At 38.6% G+C, this 18656-nt stretch overlaps 1 pseudogene; it reads right to left on the bottom strand.

The window, feature by feature from the left end:
• Nucleotides 1-620: 620 nt before the first annotated feature.
• On the bottom strand, nt 621-18436 carry LOC132665028 (10 kDa heat shock protein, mitochondrial pseudogene; annotated as a pseudogene).
• Between the last annotated feature and the right edge of the window lie 220 nt (nt 18437-18656).

Raw genomic sequence — 18656 nt, 5'->3', positions numbered from 1 at the left:
AACGCCAAAACCTGGGAGCAATCAAGATGGCCTTCAGTAGGTTAACGGATAAATAAACTGTGGTCCATCCAGACAGTGGACTATTGTGCAGTGCATTTCTAGGGCACCAAGGCCACTCTATCTGATACTACAATGATAGCCACAGATACATCTGTCCATCCAAACCTATAGATTTTATAGCAAGAATGAACCTGAATGTAAATTTTGGACCTTGGGTGTTAGTGATCTGTCTGTGTTGATTCACAAAGTGTAACAAAAGTACCATTCTGGTGTGGGATGTTGATAGTGAGAGAGGCTGTGGGTCTGTGAGGGCAGAGAGTATATGTGAAATCTCTGTACCTTCCCTTCAATTTTACTGTGGACCTAAAATGGTTCAAAAAGTGTCTTTAAAAAATATATTAGCTCTGGGTAAATTTGAAAAAAAAAAAAAAAAACAGACATCTAGAAACATGTAAAATAGGAGTTTGTGTTAAATTTTAATTATTGTGGCCAAGAAAGTTAGAAAAAAAAAAAAAAACCCTGGATATTTGGGTAAAGTTCAGGAGAAAGAATACATATAATGTTAAATAATCTTCTAGGAAGAAGAAATACAAAACACCAAGGCCCTAAGGTAGTGACTTTCAACTAGAAGCTACTCTGACCCCCTTGGGCTGTTTGGCAGTGTCTAGATGTAAGTTTGGGTTGCGCAACTGGGGGCAGGGCTTTCTTCTGGTATCTAGCGAATAGAGGCCAGTGGTATACAGAACAGTCCCCTATAACAAAGAATTTTCCAGCCAAAATATCCGGTCAGTAGTGGTGACGTTTGAGAAATCCTGCTTTCGGATGACAGTGTGCCTGTCCTTTTGCAACATAGCAAGGAGACTGGTGGGGCTAGATCAGAGTGAGAGGTGGAAGGCCCGGCTGCAGAATATGGGAAGTTACATTGGAGGGGAGAGAAAGCACATCCTCTCTGAGAGCAGGGCAAACCTGAAGGGTTTATCGCACAGCAGTGCCGTAAGCCTACGTGTGGTTGAACAGGATCCATGATGCTGGAGAAGGGTACTGTGCTATGATAGGCAACTAGGGGGGAGCCAGGCAGCCTATGTGAGAAGCTATTTCCAGTAAGCAATAGTGTCGTCATGGACCATGTCATAGTAATGGGGAAGGTGAAAGGTGGCCAAAACTTGAATACCTTTGAAAGATAGAAAGAAATTCTCACCACATTAAATCTGGGGAGAGACACAGAGACAGAAAGGGAAAGAGAGGGAGTTTGAGATAAGGAGAAAAAGAACAGCAACAGGAAAAGTACACCTGCCATTGACCAAGACAGAAAAGGCTCTGGTCAGAGGTCTTGACCGTCAGAAGCTCAGTTCTCTGTATTAGTTTTGAAATCAATTGTATTTTTATGTCAGTATATCTGAATTCCTATGATCGTGCCTGTGTTTCACAAGCTTGAAAACATCTAAGAAAGAAATTTGGGGGTTGAGATGGAGTTTAGGTGTCTAATTTGTATGTTATAAATGCAACAGTTGAAGAAATTGGAGATATGTGAATAGAGGAGCTAGAAACCATAGAAGAGAACAGGCAGCAGCTTCCTGATTTTGATGACCTACTACATGGAAGAAATACTAAAATTATTCAGGAGCGTTCCGTAAGACACGTAAGCACAATGGGAAGAACTTAATAAAATGGCAGATTTTAACTCAAAATAGTGAAGAAAAAGAAAAAAAGACAAGTACCTTAAAAGCCAAGGAATTACCAGTTAGTGAGCTTTTTGTGTGCTATTAGTTTGTGGTAAACGTGGATGATTGTCTCTCAGAAATATTCTTGGATTGGAAGAGAGAGGAGATCCTTAACATCCTATTCAGCCTGAGTATGAAGTAGAAAAATCTTTTTGCTGCCTTTCACTACTATGTTGCCAAGTTTTACTATTAATATGGTCTACTAATATACCACACTCAGGTCCTTGGCTGTCAGGGAATGTGAAAAATATGCCAAAATATATTAAACAATACTTATCTACAGTGGAATTTACTATATGTTAGTATGAGTCCTAGTTTTATGAAATGACTCTGGTTCAATAAACAATATTAAACTATCTTTTCTTGATTCTTAGTGAATTAACATGGACCATTTTTTCCCTGGAAATCTGCACAAAAGAATGATAATTTTCACCCCAATATAATTACTTTTGCAGCTCTTTTCCCAGGTGCTGTTGTTAAAGAAGGTGATGTCTTCTAGACTCAGAACTGTCTGAAGAAATCTATTTTGTTAGTTTTCTCTAGTCAGCACTCTTTAACATTTTTGGTGAAAGATAAATATTATCTGGAGGGCATTGTACACTTTGTTCTCCATTTTAAAATGTGCAAATATGAGAAGCGAGTGTCTATTTTTTGCAATTATTAACTTTTTCTTGAATAAGAAAGATGATTACAGCTAAATTTCGTAACACTTGTCACTTAGGAATTTAAGAATGCCTGAAGCAATCTGAAACTACTTCAGCTGCTTTGGGCTATTTTAGAAAATAATTTGATACATTTTTTTGAGCATTCCAGAGGGGTATGACCCTTTCCCTTAATGGCTGTAGCTTGAATTCTTACATAAGTACTTTGGTATGGAGGTTGGTATGAAATATGGAAGAATATGTGAATAAATGAATAATTAATAATCATCAATGATAAGAGTTTGTGGTATAGCGGATTGAGATTCAAAAGCTATCGCTTCCATTATTTTGAGAATGTTTATCATGATATTACTTCCTGAGAATCTTGGTTTGCACTGAATTTTTCTTCTTTAAAATCAGGACTATAGTTGGCTGATAAGGGAAGACTTCAGGCATTTTTATCAGCTACACTCTGGCAGGACAGACTGCTGTGACAGGTAAAAAAAAAAAAAAAAAATACCCCCCTAAGTGTTGATTCTCCTTGCACAATTGGTTCATCATTTTGACAGACAAATCAACCCAAAAGGCAAGGAAACTATTTTTGGATGGTGCCTTTTTTTTTTTTTTTTTTTTTTTTTACAGCGCATACCATCATTGTTGTCAAAACTGGTTGGAAACGCAGACACAAGCCTATTGTATACTTCTGTTTTATTTGGCAGAGTCAGAATAGTTGCTATTATATGGTAGGATATACACCTTGCTTATTCCGTTAACACATTTCTCACAACACGCCGGAAGCATTCGCATGAATAATAATTCTGCAGTTGGGAGTTCAAATTCTAAATTGTCTTCAAATACAGCATTTTAAACAAAAACAGGAAAGAATTGGGTTATCCAACTTATCCACTAAGCACAGAAACTTGCAGTAGACTTGAACAGGTAAATCACCTCTCTGTGCCTATTTTCTCATATTCAACAAGGGATGGTAATAATATACTCCTTATGCTAGTGATGGGAAAGGAACATACGAGTACCTTATGTGAAAGTACTGACCAACTGGACATGTCTGTGTGGATATAAGGTTATTTGCCATTATCAACATATCACGCTATGTAACATCTTCTCCCTTCATTAAGCCTAAACACCATCCTTCTAAGGGTAAAAGAGTCTTTCTCATTGGGTCAATCATTGAGCCCACTTTTATTGTGCATAATAGGGTTAATAAGGGGATACAGAGAAATAGAGAAACCCAAGAGAATATGGTATTATCCTAAGAGCTAGTTTCTGTTAAAGAAAGGAGAGTAAATGAGAGTACTACTTTAGTAGAATGGAGGGAGCAGTGGTGTGTGTGTGTGTGTGTGTTTGTGTGTGTGTGTGTGTGTGTGTGTGTGTGTGAGAGAGAGAGAGAGAGAGAGAGAGAGAGAGAGATTGGTAGCTTTGTGTGCATCAAGAGTTAAATATTGAAAGCAACTGTCACCAGTACGTGTGAGAAAGGAATTGCCTGCAAACACCAGGGCCAGGTCTAAGGGCCTATAAGGAAAGTGAGTTGTGCAAGTATAAGGTTGAATGCTGTCCTTAAGTAAAATTTCAAGCCTTTGTTCATCGTGGATGTTTTGCATTAACTTTGACTTTTCAATGGTGCATTGAAAGGACCAATTGGCGTTTGTCATTGGGAATTTTTAATGCCTGCTTAAATTTTGCACCTATGGTCTTGCCTCACTTGCCTCACGCTATTCTCTGTCCTGACATGGCAACAGAATGGAGGAAGGACTTTTAGAAGTTTTTTTTTTTTTTTTCTTTTTTAATACGTACAAGGAATTAAATCTCTGCTTCCCATTTTCTCGTAGACTTAGATAAAATTTTGTTTCAAATAATTTTGGGAAGTCTGGCCACCATTTCCTTGAATGTGCCTCCATTTAAAGGTAAAGTCATAAGCCGGTTTGTTTTCTCTTATTGCTGTTGTGTGTTTATTTGTTTGTAAGAAGTTACATAAGCTATAGTAAAAATTCTAACTCAGAAATCAGAGGAAAACCAAATGTGGTACTTACATTTAAGTTATGTAACATGTTTTGGTAACTAAAAGCTAATTGTGCCTTTTAAGAAGAAGAAAGAAAGAAAAGAAAAAGGGGGAAAAAGAAAAGAAGGAATAAAGAAAAGAAAACAAAAGAGAAAGAAAGCAAGCAAGAAAGAAAGAAAGAAAGGATAAGAAAAGAAAAAGAAGGAGTGAATTTCGGTAGACAAAGAACATTAGATTGTGTGATACAAAACAATATAAACATTCACAAGTGAAAATAAGAAAATCATCATTATTCAGGCAATTACATTAATGAGAAACCCAACTGGAACAAGACATACACAAAAAAGGAGGCTGTGATAAAATATATATGAAAGAGAAGTCATTAAGATATTTCATATTTTCATGGACAACTAAAAACTCTAAATGGTGATCTGGAATGAAAATGGTGACGTTTGAAATAATTCACAATATGTTCAGGAGTATCTCCGTTACCTTGCTTTTTCCAACACATGTTCACAATTTGACAAAGTCTCAGGGAGAAAAAGGAGGAGGTCCCCATGATGGAGTTTCTGGTGGAGGGATGGTGGAATAGAAACTATCATGCATCTTCTCCCCTCTTTAGTCACAGCTACATATCATTGATTTCATGTCTCAACTTGGGGCTGGCCATCCAAGCAGGATTTCATTTTTTTTAAGAAGCTCTCCTAAATCTTTATAAAAGCTATTTCTTTGAAAACTTTTAGAGTTAGTCCACAAAATTTCATTTTAAAATTCAAATCATGCTGTTTCTAAATTTCTTTTGAAATATCAGTAATTTGAAATAGACTTCACACACAATTTTTTTTTTATTTTTGTTTAATTAAGCCGTGTGTCCAAAAATAAGACTAGTTTAGGAGTGATGTAATTGCACAGGGAAAGGTAATATTCCATCGCTCTCATTCTATAAGTTGCATAGAATGTTGAGATACTGAATTTATATTTGGTTAAACAGTGTTGCTAGCATTACTTTTTCTAAGTTCTGAAGCTAGACTCTTAAGAGTATAAAGTCCCAAAGATAAATATTAAAGTGCAAACAAAAAGAAATTGCCCAAAGAAGCTATCTTTGATCAAACATGGTTTATTCTTGTTTGAAAGACTAAAAGAATAACTAAAGAATACAGCAACAGACTCAATGGAAAGAATTTCACAAAAGATTTTATTTGCAGTGGACTTGAAGAACAAAGTATGGCGGTGTAAGTTTAAGACATTCTTTTGCAGATATCCCATCCTTCATTTTGTCATATGAACAAGAGAGATTCTATAAGCCTCTGACTCACCCTGGGACTCTTATAAGTTCATTTTGATCATACCATGACTCCAAGTGTCCCTGCTCCTATCTTGGCATTACTGATAAAAGTAACACACTACCAGTCATCCTGTAATTAAAAGAAGAGTTTGAAAACACTCTTTGGTAGATTTTGTGAGTTCCTAAAAGAATGTTTCAGTATATTTCTTGAGTTTCTAAAGGGAAAATGGGGAGAGGAAGAAGACAGTGGATAAGAAGATGGGGAAAAGAAGAAACTGTAGTGGAGAAAGATTGAGGGGGAAAAAAGAGTAAAACAGAAAAAGAACCAGGGATGGAGAAGGAAACAACTGAAAAGTAAAAATTAGTTTCTTTAGCCATCTTGGATGTTTCATATGTCACTCTAAGTCACTTTTGCCTTAGCAGAAAAGAAAAGTCACTAAATTGTCAAAAAAGAGGGAGGAAAGAGAGAAACAGAGGAAGGAAGGAAGAGAGGAAGGAAGGAAGGGAGGGAGGAGGGGAGGGAGGGAGGAAGGGGGGAGGGAAGAAGGGAGAAAGGAAGGAGAGATGGAAGAAGGAAATTCTTTTCTAGATGCCAATCAATATTAGATTTAAAATTTCAGAAGTAGTTGGCTCACCTTGCCCTAAATTGAAAGCTTTTGTGTTCCAATTCATTCTATAAGAAAGGAAAATGAAAATGGGTAGCAGGATTCAAGCAATTCTGGATCCACGCTGCACCTCATTATTGATGGGGAAAGTTCAAGGTTGAAATGGAGCAACTAATAGATTCCCTCCACTTTCTAATCAAGTCTTATGTATCTCTGTGTGTGTGTGTGTGTGTGTGTGTGTGTGTGTGTGTGTGTGATGTTTGAAAACAGTGTAAGGGATAGCCAGAAGCTGATAGTTTCCAAGTTTTTTACATTATTTTTTTAACTTTAAAAAGAAGAGTATTATCCCCATTTTATAGGCAGAGAAATTCAGCTTTAAAAGAAATAACTTGTGCATGGTCATAGAGCTATAAACTGTTAAACCAGGCTTTCAACCTAAACCTTTCTAACTGCAGTTTGCATCGTTCAGCTACTGCAGTTATATTTTCATTCCTCTATCCAACAGGCCTTTTCCACTTATTAGCTGACATTATATTCTGCAACAGGTGAATTGGTGGGTCATTTCGTCTTTGAAATCCTTGTTTCCCAAGATTGGCTTAACATCATTCTCTCTAAAGTCCTTTCTACCACTTGGCCGTCTATCCCAACCCCATGGCCTTTGTTGCTGTAGTTGTTGTTGTTGTTGTTGTTCTATATTTGTGTGGTGTGCGTGTGTGTGTGTTTTACTCCAACCTAGGATTCTCTTGTAAGCTATTTCTTTTCTCTTTCTACATATACTATGACTTGGTTAGAGATGCATTCCATCCTATAGTGCATATAGTAGTGCAATTCCTACCTCTATGCAGAGACTGTTGATTCCCTAACTACAGTCCACCTCCCTGTCCTTCATTCTGTATATGCACCGACAGTCTAAAGTTCTCGAATTTGCTTTCCCAGGCGTTTGAAATGCAAAGCTCAGCTGAGTTATCCTTCACTCCAAAACCGTTGTTGTAGTTATATCCCCGATAGGAGTGATGACAAACAGCTCACAACCAAATGTGCGAAGTCGAGAGCATCCTACCAATCCTTGGTGATGTTATTATTCCTTTGTAGCCTTAAAATAAGTGCTCTTTTGAAAGACACGGGTAACCTCTCCTAATTCCTGTGAGGACCAAAGGACATATTTCTCAAATGTAGTATGTGACTTATATCATCAAAGCCAAACGAAGGCTACTTTTCTTTTTCTTTATAGGCTTTTGCAAACAAAAACAAAGGACAGACTATGACTTAAATGAAGGATCTTTATAACAGCAGAAAGATCGGCAACTCGAGAGACCAGCAGTTGCACCCCTGGTTTCCTCAGGCTGCCATCTGTTGCTTGGATACATACACATCTTTGTTTCTGGCTGTGCTCTCTATGTGGGTCTCCTGTCTAACAGCCAGCGTGCGACCAAGGAAGGGAAATGTGGTGCCAGCATTCCAGTGGCGGGGTGATATATAGAACATAGTGATTTTGACTTTCTTAACTCTAATTAATTTCTTAAATTTTTTTTAATGTTTTTATTTATTTTTGAGACAGAGAGAGACAGAGCATGAGCAGGGGAGGGGCAGAGAGAGAGGGGGAGACACAGAATCTTAAGCAGACTCCAGGCGCCGAGCTGTCAGTACAGAGCCCGATGTGGGGCTCGAACTCACAAACCGTGAGATCATGACCTGAGATGAAGTCGGACGCTCAACCGATTGAGCCACCCAGGTGCCCCTAATTAATTTCTTTTTTAAGGACAGTTGTACATTCACAGAGCCGGAAAATTGCTATTCAAAATGTCCCTAAGGCACTGATTCTGAAAAATGTAAAGAAAGTTTCACGCATTCACCCTGTACCTCCTACCCCCTGAGCACCCTCCCCCCCCACACACACACACAATTGCTAGGAAACAAAGAGTGAATAAGATAATCAACAATATTGGGGCGCCTGGGTGGCTCAGTCGGTTGAGCGTCTGACTTTGGCTCAGGTCACAATCTCGTGGTCCGTGAGTTCGAGCCCCGCATCGGGCTCTGGGTTGATGGCTTGGAGCCTGGAGCCTGCTTCCGATTCTGTGTCTCCCTCTCTCTCTGCCCCTCCCCCATTCATGCTCTGTCTCTCTCTGTCTCAAAAATAAATAAACGTTAAAAAAAAAAAAAAAAGATAATCAACAATAGACCTGACTTCAGGTAGTAGAAATTATCTGGGATTGCACACTGTTTTCAGTATTGGCTGTTGTATCCAGAAGGTGTGGGAACTATCTGGAAGCCATATTAGCAAGGAATAAATTGTTCGTTGGTAGGGTGGAAATGCAGATTATTTTTATGACCTATTCCAAAACAAATTCTAGTCTGAGAGTCAGCTCTGTTCCCTAGTCATACAGGCTCACTCCGCAAGACAGAGCAGAAGGCAACGTGCTAGTCTATCTTATGTCTTGCTTCTGCAACAAACAGGTATTAAGAGCATGAAGTAGGCCTCGGGAGGTGTCCTGATGCTGCTGGCAAGAACGACTTTGTTCTGGGAACACACACGTGTCCTTTTGCTGTTAGGACGAGCTTCTGTTAGGATTTGGCCTTCTGGGAAGAAGCGGCTCATAGAGCCTGCCCACCAATTCATCAGACGTTCGTCAACATCACCTACGAATAGAGTTGAGATTCTAGCTGTGGTTCCCAGCCCCGATGGCTGGCTGCACCACCGGACAGAATTAATGGAATGTTTGTCATTATCCTCCCTTGCACCATATGTGCCTTAATGACAGGGATGGTGTTTAATTAATCTTGGTGTTTCTAGAATCCATTCACAATGTCTGAAACATATTTGGCATTCAGTAAATGTTGCTAATCCAAATGACATTAATTAAGCTGCTATGAACTTATCTTCAAGCAAAATTCTGGCTTTTGTTTTAGTTATAAATCAGTGGCTATCATGCAATTAAGTAAGTGTTCTTTAAAAATTAAAGGGGTTAATCCCAGCTGAAATACTTAAATATTGAGGAACGTTAAATAGTGTATTACTTTGCTGGGGCTGCCAAGACAAAATATCACAGACTGGTTGGTTTAAACAACAGAAATTTATTTTCTCATGCTTTTGGAAGCTGGAAATCCATATCAGTGTGTCGGCGGGTTGTTTGCCCAGGACCACTGTCTTTGGTTTATTGATGGCCACCTTGCTGTGTGTTCACATGATCTTTCCTCTGTTGCAACCTTCCCTGGTATCTCTCCTTTTCCTCTAATGACACCGGTCCTATGGTTGAGGGCTCTACCTCATTTAACGTTAATTCCCTCTTTAAAGACCCTGTCTCCAAACACGGTGGCTTTGAGGGTTAGGATTTCAGCTTATGGACTTGGGAAAAGCACAGTTTTGTCCATTACACACAGAATAGAGTATCTGTCTTCGTTTGTTTCAGGTATATTTTTTATTACTTTATTCCTGTTCAGATCATGCAAACATATTTAAGTCACAAGGAATATGTGGTGTCCAACAATGAATGTGATTTCCCGATGTCTGTATTCAGTAGAGGAGCTAGAAGTGAAAGGGTGTGACATTTTAAATCCAATGTGTACTTTTGTTAAAGATGTTTTATATCACTTTTCATAACATACTGTCTTGCCAAAAAAAGTAAATAGCTTTATTTGCCCTGAGTTCCACATATAAAAAAGGGTTGCTTACGTATCTTCAAATGTGACTCATGCTATTATTTTGTGATGTCAATGATACGTGACATGGTAAATTGCATAACACTCAAAGCAAGTTTATCTTGACATTTATGAGTAATGACATTTACAGAGAATAAAAAAATGAAATGGTTTATTGTTTTGTTTTCTCAGATTTCAGAAACATTATTAGAGGCTTCTAAATCAATATAAAACCGGGAAACACAGACATTTAGATGTTGAAGAGGCTAAATGGATTTAGTATGCTTAAACTCCAAAACATTTATTGCACCCCAGATTGTATCCAGACAAGAAACTGTGTCTTTTAAAAAACACACAAGCAATAAATGTAAAAATGGAAGACCCCATAAAAGCTTTCATTTGTGATAATTTTCAACATATGTTCAGTAGCAGTGTCTGATTTAGATGTCATCCATACACAGTCATAGCTAGTCATTGGCTTGTCAAATTTCATATTAATCTCTTAGTCCATAAGAAGAATGATTTTTTTTTTAAAACTAAATAAAAGTGTGCATGGGTGAGCCAATCAGTAAAAGAGAGAACTGAGTTTCTCGGTAGCTACATAGTTCTCTAGAAGTGAATTAGATCACTTTGGAAATAATTAACTCTTATGCAGAATGTATCAGATCAATAGAGCCTCAAATCTATTATAAATAGGTGAAACATACATCTATAAAAATAAAATCTTGAATCAATGTAGCAGTTAGTAGGCATACCCTATAGAATCATTTCCACAAAAGTAAAGTAGATGTTTTTTGATACAGTGCTGGCAAATATTGCATACATTATTTTCTATCTGCAACAACCTTTTAATGTAGAATGTAATACCCTTATATTAATGATAAGACCTCAGGGTAAATATGATTCTTAAATATCAGCTGCATAGCATATGCAAAGGTGAATTGAGATTCAAACATATCAGACTGAAAAGGCAGTACACTTTGTATTACTTTTAATATTTTTATGATTTATGCTGAACAGATCGATTCAGCAGGAATGTGGCATGGCACTTGGCATCCCATTGGGTATCTAATCATGTTTATTTCAGAGGATTTGACTGACTCCCTGGAAGCACCAGCTTCCTAACCAACAACCCAATGCCTGTCCCCAGTTATAGTAGAAACCACACTCCCCAGGAGTGTGTGCAAAACACAATCAAATAACAAAGAAATAAATGTGCTTGCCTTTCCTTGGCTAAATAATTTAGTCAAAGTGAAATTCTGCTCTCAGTTTAACATCTGTTAAGAATAATTGAAGAGTTTATAGTCAGTACTACTTCCGTTCCTATGCTTTTTCTTCTTAAATGCATGTATCTCTTCCTTGCTCTCCTACTCCACTTGTCGCTAAAAAATATATTTACCAGTATTGTTTTTTAGAAAAACCAACTTAACCTTGGCTTCTTCTTTCAAGTTCAAAAAACACAATCTTCCTAAAGATTTAAATTTGAGCCTTTAGATCAAAGACAGTATGCTTTTACTGGCTGGAGATTATTGTGAACACAGTCATTAAATTATTAGTCTTCATAGGTGAAATTAGAGAACTATCTACTTTAGAAAAATGATTCATAACTATCCTCTTTTATTTCATATTTCACAATAAGATGAAGTTGATTTCTGCCACTGTTGAATGGTAAATGTATAATAACCTTCTTGAGAAATTGGGATCCTATTTAACAAGTGGTCCAGATTTCACATGTTTTGGATTTAAGAAATATGCTCAAACTGGCTTTTGTGCTGTGTCATTCTCTAAGACATTTTGACTCTCATTTAACTTAAATTACAATCTAAACAGGCAAGAAAAAATTGCATTTTATTTTTTGTTAGGAGAATTCAGTGGAATGATACGGAAGTTTTTAACGACATGAATATGGCTTATGACTTTGGAGAAGGTAAAATTACTAGGCAAGTGTTGCATAAAAGCAGAACACAATGCAGCCTTTGAGGGGACTGACTCTTGTGAACCCAACCTGAATGGCTCTATGTTCCCAAATTGCTGATTTGGAAACATAAGGGGTTTAGATCACACACAAAAAATGGCATTTTGAAACAAATTTGCCTTTATACTCTCTGGTCATAGCCTTGGGATATGAATCATTTTCCAAGCAACATTCCAAAATAAGGGAAGCGTTCATCACAAGTTGGAAAACAAAATCTACAATGAGGAGAATGATAGGAAGATGTGATGAAAACATCATTCCATTGCTCGCAGCGTGTTTTACGGTTACTCTGTTCTATCAGTATAAGAGATAAACCTACACATTGGAAAAAAATGCCCTCCCCCAAGTGTTAATTAACTCTATGCTACTTTAAGGAGAGTGACGTAGCAAAATGATGACTGAGCAATAACACAGCAAAGGCAAAAAGAATCAAACTCCCAAGTGGAGTAGTGTGGGGGTGGGAGAGTTTCCTCATGCATTCTCTAAGCTGTGCTTTTCTCACCTTTTGGATATAGTCTCTACTCTTTTTCCATCCTTATTAGTTATCCTGGCTGTTCTCCTCTAGGTCAGGACCAAACATCTGATATCAAATATGGTTTCGGAAAACAAGGCTCCATGAAAACACAACGAAGTGGAATACTGGAAATCACACGGAGAATAAAATGAGAAACTAGAAAAATGTTTGGTAAGTTATCCGATTTACCTGTGCACTGGTTAATAGATTAATTGAGAATATATGGGTCTTGTTTCTAACTCTTTTCCCAACTAACTACAGGGATAACTCCTTAACCTCCATCTACCTCAGTTTTTCCATCTGTAAATAGAGAGAGTGAAACTTGTGGTCCCTGAGTTTCTATCTAGGGAAATATTTTATAAAGTTTTCACATAACTCTGTGAATTGTCATAAAGTGTGATCTATATTGTGGAAAACTACAATTCAAACAAAAACAGTAAATGATGTCTAGAATGATAAACTATGAGATAAACAGAAATTTCTCTCTCTTTATGTAAATGCTGCTAAGAGGAAAACAAAGGTGCAATCTAAATTATACTCTCAGGACAGTACATTTTAATGAGAGATTATTTGAGACCCTACAGAGGCCCGGGAGATGGGCCAGGACTAAACAAAAGATAAGAAGGAATCATCCTAGCAAAATTGATCTTGATACCATTTATTTCTCTAAATCAAATATTTGGCTCAAAAATCATACAGAATGGTGGATGGATTGGGATAATAATCTCATAAATAATTGTATCATAGGACTAGATACATAAAAATGAATACATTTTCTGAAAGTGAAGACAGAGTTTTATTTTTCACACGCATTAGCTACACCTTGATTTCGCGACTGTGACAAATATTTAGGGCACGTCTAGTCTGGACGTATTTCGAACATTATATATATCATAAAAATGTTCTATTTTGAAAGACCGGTACATTTATACAGATGTCAACACCAACTACATGTTCATTAGTTGTTGCCCATGAAACACTATTCAAATACTTCAAGAAAATAGGTGTGAAAAACACTTGATACAGGAAAATACTTGAATGTAATAAAAATACAGAAGGTGTTTCATCATGAGCTCAGTTAGGTGGATCTGAAAATTCTCAAGGCAAGAATCATTGTCACACACCATCCATCCCCTTCGCTTAGCCCCTCATTGCCAAAATGTGCTTCTTCCTTTCTCTATCCAATCCCTGCACCGAAGTAAGGAGCAGAAAGCATCACTGTCCTTAGGATGCCTTTGTATATGTGGACTCCCAGCAGCTTTCATTAAATTACCCTTCAAGAGAGGCTTGATCTTACCCTAGGGAATGCTTGGGCCCCTTTTGCTACTAAGATTCTTTTTTTTTTTTTGGCTTTTATTTTTATTTATTTTTTTTTAATATAATGTATTGTCAAATTAGCTTACATAAAACACCCAGTGCTCATCCCAACAAGTGACCTCTTCAATGCCTATCACCCACTTTCCCCTCTCCCCCACCCCATCCACCCCCAGTTTGTTCACTGTATTTATGAGTTTCTTGTGGTTGTTTCTAACTATTTTCCCCCGTACCCTTCCCCCATGGACTTCTATTAAATTTCTCAAGATCCACATATGAGTGAAAACATGCAATATCTGTCCTTCACTGACTGATTTATTTAACATGATACCTCCCGGTTCCATTCATGTTGCTGCAAAATGGCATGATTTCATTCTTTCTCATTGCCAAGTAGTACTCCGTTGTATATATAAACCACATCTTCTTTATCCCTTCATCAGTTGATGGACATTTAGGCTCTTTCCATAATTTGGCTATTGTTGAAAGCGCTGCTATAAACGCTGGGGTACGTGTGCGTTCTTCTCAAAGCTAGTACAAATAGTCCTAAATTTTGTGGGGAATCACGAAAGACCCTGAATAGCCAAAATAATATTGAAGAAGAAAACCAAAGTGGGAGGCATCACAATCCCAGACTTTAGCCTCTACCGCAAAGCTGTAATCATCAAGACAGTATGGTATTGGCATAAAAACAGACACATAGACCAATGGACTAGAATAGAGAATCCAGAATTGGACCCACACATGTATGGCCAACTAATCTTTGACAAAGCAGGAGGGAATATCCAATGGAAACAAAGACAGTCTCTTTAGCAAATGGTGCTGGGAGAACTGGACAGCAACATGCAGAAGAATGAAACTAGACCACGTTCTTACAGCATACACAAAAATAAACTCAAAATGGATGAAAGACCTAAATGTGAGACAGAAAACCATCAAAACCCTAGAGGACAAAGCTACTAAGATTCTTTAATTCTGACTATGCTTTAGTGTTATTTTGGGGTCACCCCAATTTGGGCAAAAAAAAAGTCAGATAAATCGTGATCTCTTGGGTACCACGCGATATCTGAGAAATCTGTGAAACATGCTACACATTTTTTAACGTTAGATTTAATTTTTCTTTTCTCCACCACCATTGTATTCCTGCATCTCCTCATTGTCTTTTTCTTCTAATGGTTACATATACCACATATTCTCATTTACCTCTAACATAGTAATATATGCAAACACGCCATAACTTTTTATTGCATTTCTCATGTGTATAAACTTTCCCAATCTACTTGTAAGCTCTGAAGCCTAACCTGTGTGTTCATCCTCACAAGCCTATAGTGAAACACCCCTGTACGATTCACTGAAACAGTAATAGCCAAGATTTATTGAGTCTCACCCTGTGTGAGGGTGTGTGCTAAGTGATACTATCTCCACTTATGAGGTAGAGGAAAGCTTTGCGGAGCTAAGTGGCTGATAAAGACAAAGCAAAGATTAGAACACCACCTGTTATGGGGCGCCTGGGTGGCTCAGTCGGTTAGGCATTCGACTTTGGCTCAGGTCATGATCTTGTGGCCTGTGGGTTCAAGTTTCATGTCGGGCTCTGTGCTAACAGCTCAGAGCCTGGAGCCTGCTACGGATTCTGTGTCTCCTTCTCTCTCTGCCCCTCCCCTGCTCATGCTCTGTGTCTCTCCATAATAAATATTAAAAAAAAAAAAAAAAAAAAGAAAAGAACACCACTGTTAGACTGCAGGCCGGGACTTTCCACTGATTTGCAGGTATAAATCTATCACTTTCTATCATTCTGCGTATATTTATATCAACTGAAAGGACCAGAAATACAGACCCCGCACTTAACTTTGTAGTGTTTTGTCTTGCTTTCCTCAACCACTGTGAATGTGTGCTTCGGGATTTATGGTTTGTTCTCTGTGCTGTGAATGTGAATTTGATCAAAAAGCATACAACCTAACCTGTTAGCTATGTGAGTGGTTATCACCAGGGCACTGAGTATGTGAGTACTCTATTTGCCTGCCCTATCTAAGCCTTGGCCAAACTGTGACCAAGACTTGGCTCCATTCAGGCACGGAAGCTCCTTACTTGTCTTATCAGACCCCTCCATTGCCACCTTGTGCTGGGAAATGATCGATTGGAAGAAGACCTTCACTCCCAGGGACTCCCAGGCAGTATTTCCAACCACCCATTCTGAACTATCGCTTCACTCACAAAGGCATCTGTGATCTTTCATGCCACCTATGAACCACTGTCCTCAAATAAATACATAAATAAAATGCTAGGCTATAATAAATTAAACTAAACTAATATAGCCTGTCTTTGTCAGGCATCTTGGGTTTGGTAAACTGTCTGGGAGTGTCGACCCAACCCTGATGTACCCACCTTGAGCGAATGGCTCAGGTTCTGCCACAGGAAGCCCAGGAATCTGAGGGGTGATGATCGTCAGGAGCCTTCAAACACACCAGTTATGTTAACCCACTCTGATGAGGGCCCCAGCTTCCCCCAGTTATCTTCTGAATGGTTTTGTCATAGCAATGTTTGATTTTCTTATTTTGCTTTGAAAAACACACCTTTATTAAAACAATTTGTGTAGCAAAATATTACAGGAGGGTCACTCCTAAAGCGACCTTGGTTAGCGACCTCCTATTGGTTAGATGTAGTAGATTCTCTCCTTTGTGTTCCTCCCACAGGACCTGTCCCTCCCTGCATGTATACCCATTGTGCCATTTACCAAAACATACTGAGATCTTATCTGACCTGAATTTCTTTCCTTTGGAAAGGGCTTTGTGAGAGCAAGGACTAAATTCATTCATCCTTGCATTATTAACACCAAGCCCAGTGCCTGTCACATGGTGGGTACCCTAAAAAGCTTGAATGCACTATACTTGAATTTAGAAGGAATCACTGTGTCTTAGTGGTTCAGAGACTCCTCTCAGTTTTAAATGTTTGCTGTGAATTTTAAACTATATTTCAGAAATCTGTGACAACTCTGCTCTTCAGTGTTAAAAATTCTACTGTAAATCTCCCAAGTTCTACAATAAACAACTGTTCAAAAGGGCAGATCTTTAACCCTAGTGAATGAGCTGTCCCTTAAGCTTTGCTTACAAACCTCCCTACCTTTGGGGCACCCGGGTGGCTCCATTGGTTAAGTGTCCAACTCTTGATTTGGACTCAGGTCATGATCTCAGGTTTGTGAAATCCAGCCCTGCATCAGGCTCTATGCTGACAGTTCAGAGTGTAGTTTAGATTCTCTCTCTCCCTCTCTCTCTCTGCCCTTCCCCTGTTCTTGCTCCATCTCTCTCTCTCTCTCTCTCTCTCTCTCTCTCTCTCTCTCTCTCTCTGTCAAAACAAAACAAAACACACATGCACACACATACACACCTACCTACCTTTGTCACATTCCCTGTGTTTCCATTCTGAAACAGTATGTTCAGTAAGTTCCTTTTACTGATTCCCAGCAGTTAACAATTATACCGCATAGTTTTATTTTTCCTTCTGTCTTCGGGCCAGCTTGTAGACTTCAGGACAGTACATGCTGAAATTGACTGTCAGTGATATGTCAGGGATAGCTTCATTGCAAGAAATAGGAACAAATATACTAGTCTCTACCTTCTGAAATTGTATTTTTCTCACTTTTTTTTAAGTTTATGTATTTATTTTGAGAGAGAGAGAGCTCTGAAGGGGCAGAAAGAGAGGGGGAGAGAGAGAGAGAGAGAGAGAGAGAGAGAGAGAGAGAGAGAGAGAGAGAGAAAGAGAAAGAGAAAGAGAAAGAGAAAGAGAAAGAGAAAGAGAAAGAGAAAGAGAGCCAGCCCCAAGCAGGCTCTGCACCATCAGCATAGAGCCCAATGAGGGGCTGGAACTTGCCAACCATGAGATCCTGACCTGAGCCGAAATCAAGAGTTGATCCCTTAACCAACTGGCCAACACAGGTGATCCCTCACGTGCTTTTTAATGTAATTGCCAATTTCTTTCATTCTGTAGAAAAATATGAGCAACTATAGTGAGTTTGTTTTCTATTAGACATTGCTCACCTTATATGAGAAGGGGGGATTTTCAGTTAAAATATTGCCATATATTTAAAGAAGGTATTTGGATAAAATGACATTGGAAAAAAAAAATGCCTCCCTTATAAAGAGTTTGACCATCTATTGACAATGTGACCTGAGACTGAGAAGAAAATTAAAAAAAAAAAAAAAATTAAGGGGAGAAATAAAAGTTACCTCTTTGAAAAAAATTATTTTTTGAGAGAGAGAGAAAGAGAGATACAGAGTATGAGCAGGGAGAGAGAGAGTGGGAGACACAGAATCTGAAGTAGGCTCTAGGCTCTGAGCTGTTGGCACAGAGCCTGATGCAGCATTCGAACTCATGAACCACGAGATCATGACCTGAGCCTAATTTGGATGCTTAACCGACTGAGACACCCAGGTGCCCCAAGAATGTCACCATGTCTAAATAACAAATAATCCTTGGCATCTAGAACTAACTTGGTGCTTCCATATTCTGGGAGAACTTTATCTCAACTTTCATGTAAGCTCTTTCATGCTAACACGTTGAATTTCTCCACCCCTTCCTTCAGAGCCCTATCCAACAGCCACCACTGTCGCTTCTAATAGTTTTCCTTGAGAATTTTCTGGAAGCATAATGCTTCCTTTGGTTACAGTTTCAGCTGCACTCCTTTCAACTAAAACTAGCAAACAGGAGAAGAAATTTTCTAAACACCTGTCCCGCCATGACTCTGGCCACTGCAGTTCATACTCTGCTCTGAAGCTGCTACCAACGCAAGGGGACCCATGATCCAACCTATCCGGTGGGTGGCTCAGTCGTTTAAGTATCCAACTTTGGCTCAGGTCATGATCTCACGGTTCGTGAATTCGAGCCCCACAGAACAGAGTCCTGCTCTCTTCGAGCCCCACTGTCCGCACAGAGCCCGCTTCGAATCCTCTGTCCTCCT

The sequence above is a fragment of the Panthera onca genome, chromosome D3 (assembly GCF_046562875.1).
Source record: "Panthera onca isolate mPanOnc1 chromosome D3, mPanOnc1 haplotype 2, whole genome shotgun sequence".
NCBI lineage: Eukaryota > Metazoa > Chordata > Mammalia > Carnivora > Felidae > Panthera > Panthera onca.
The sequence above is the reverse complement of the archived record's forward strand: the minus strand, read 5'-3'. Positions and strand labels throughout refer to the sequence as shown.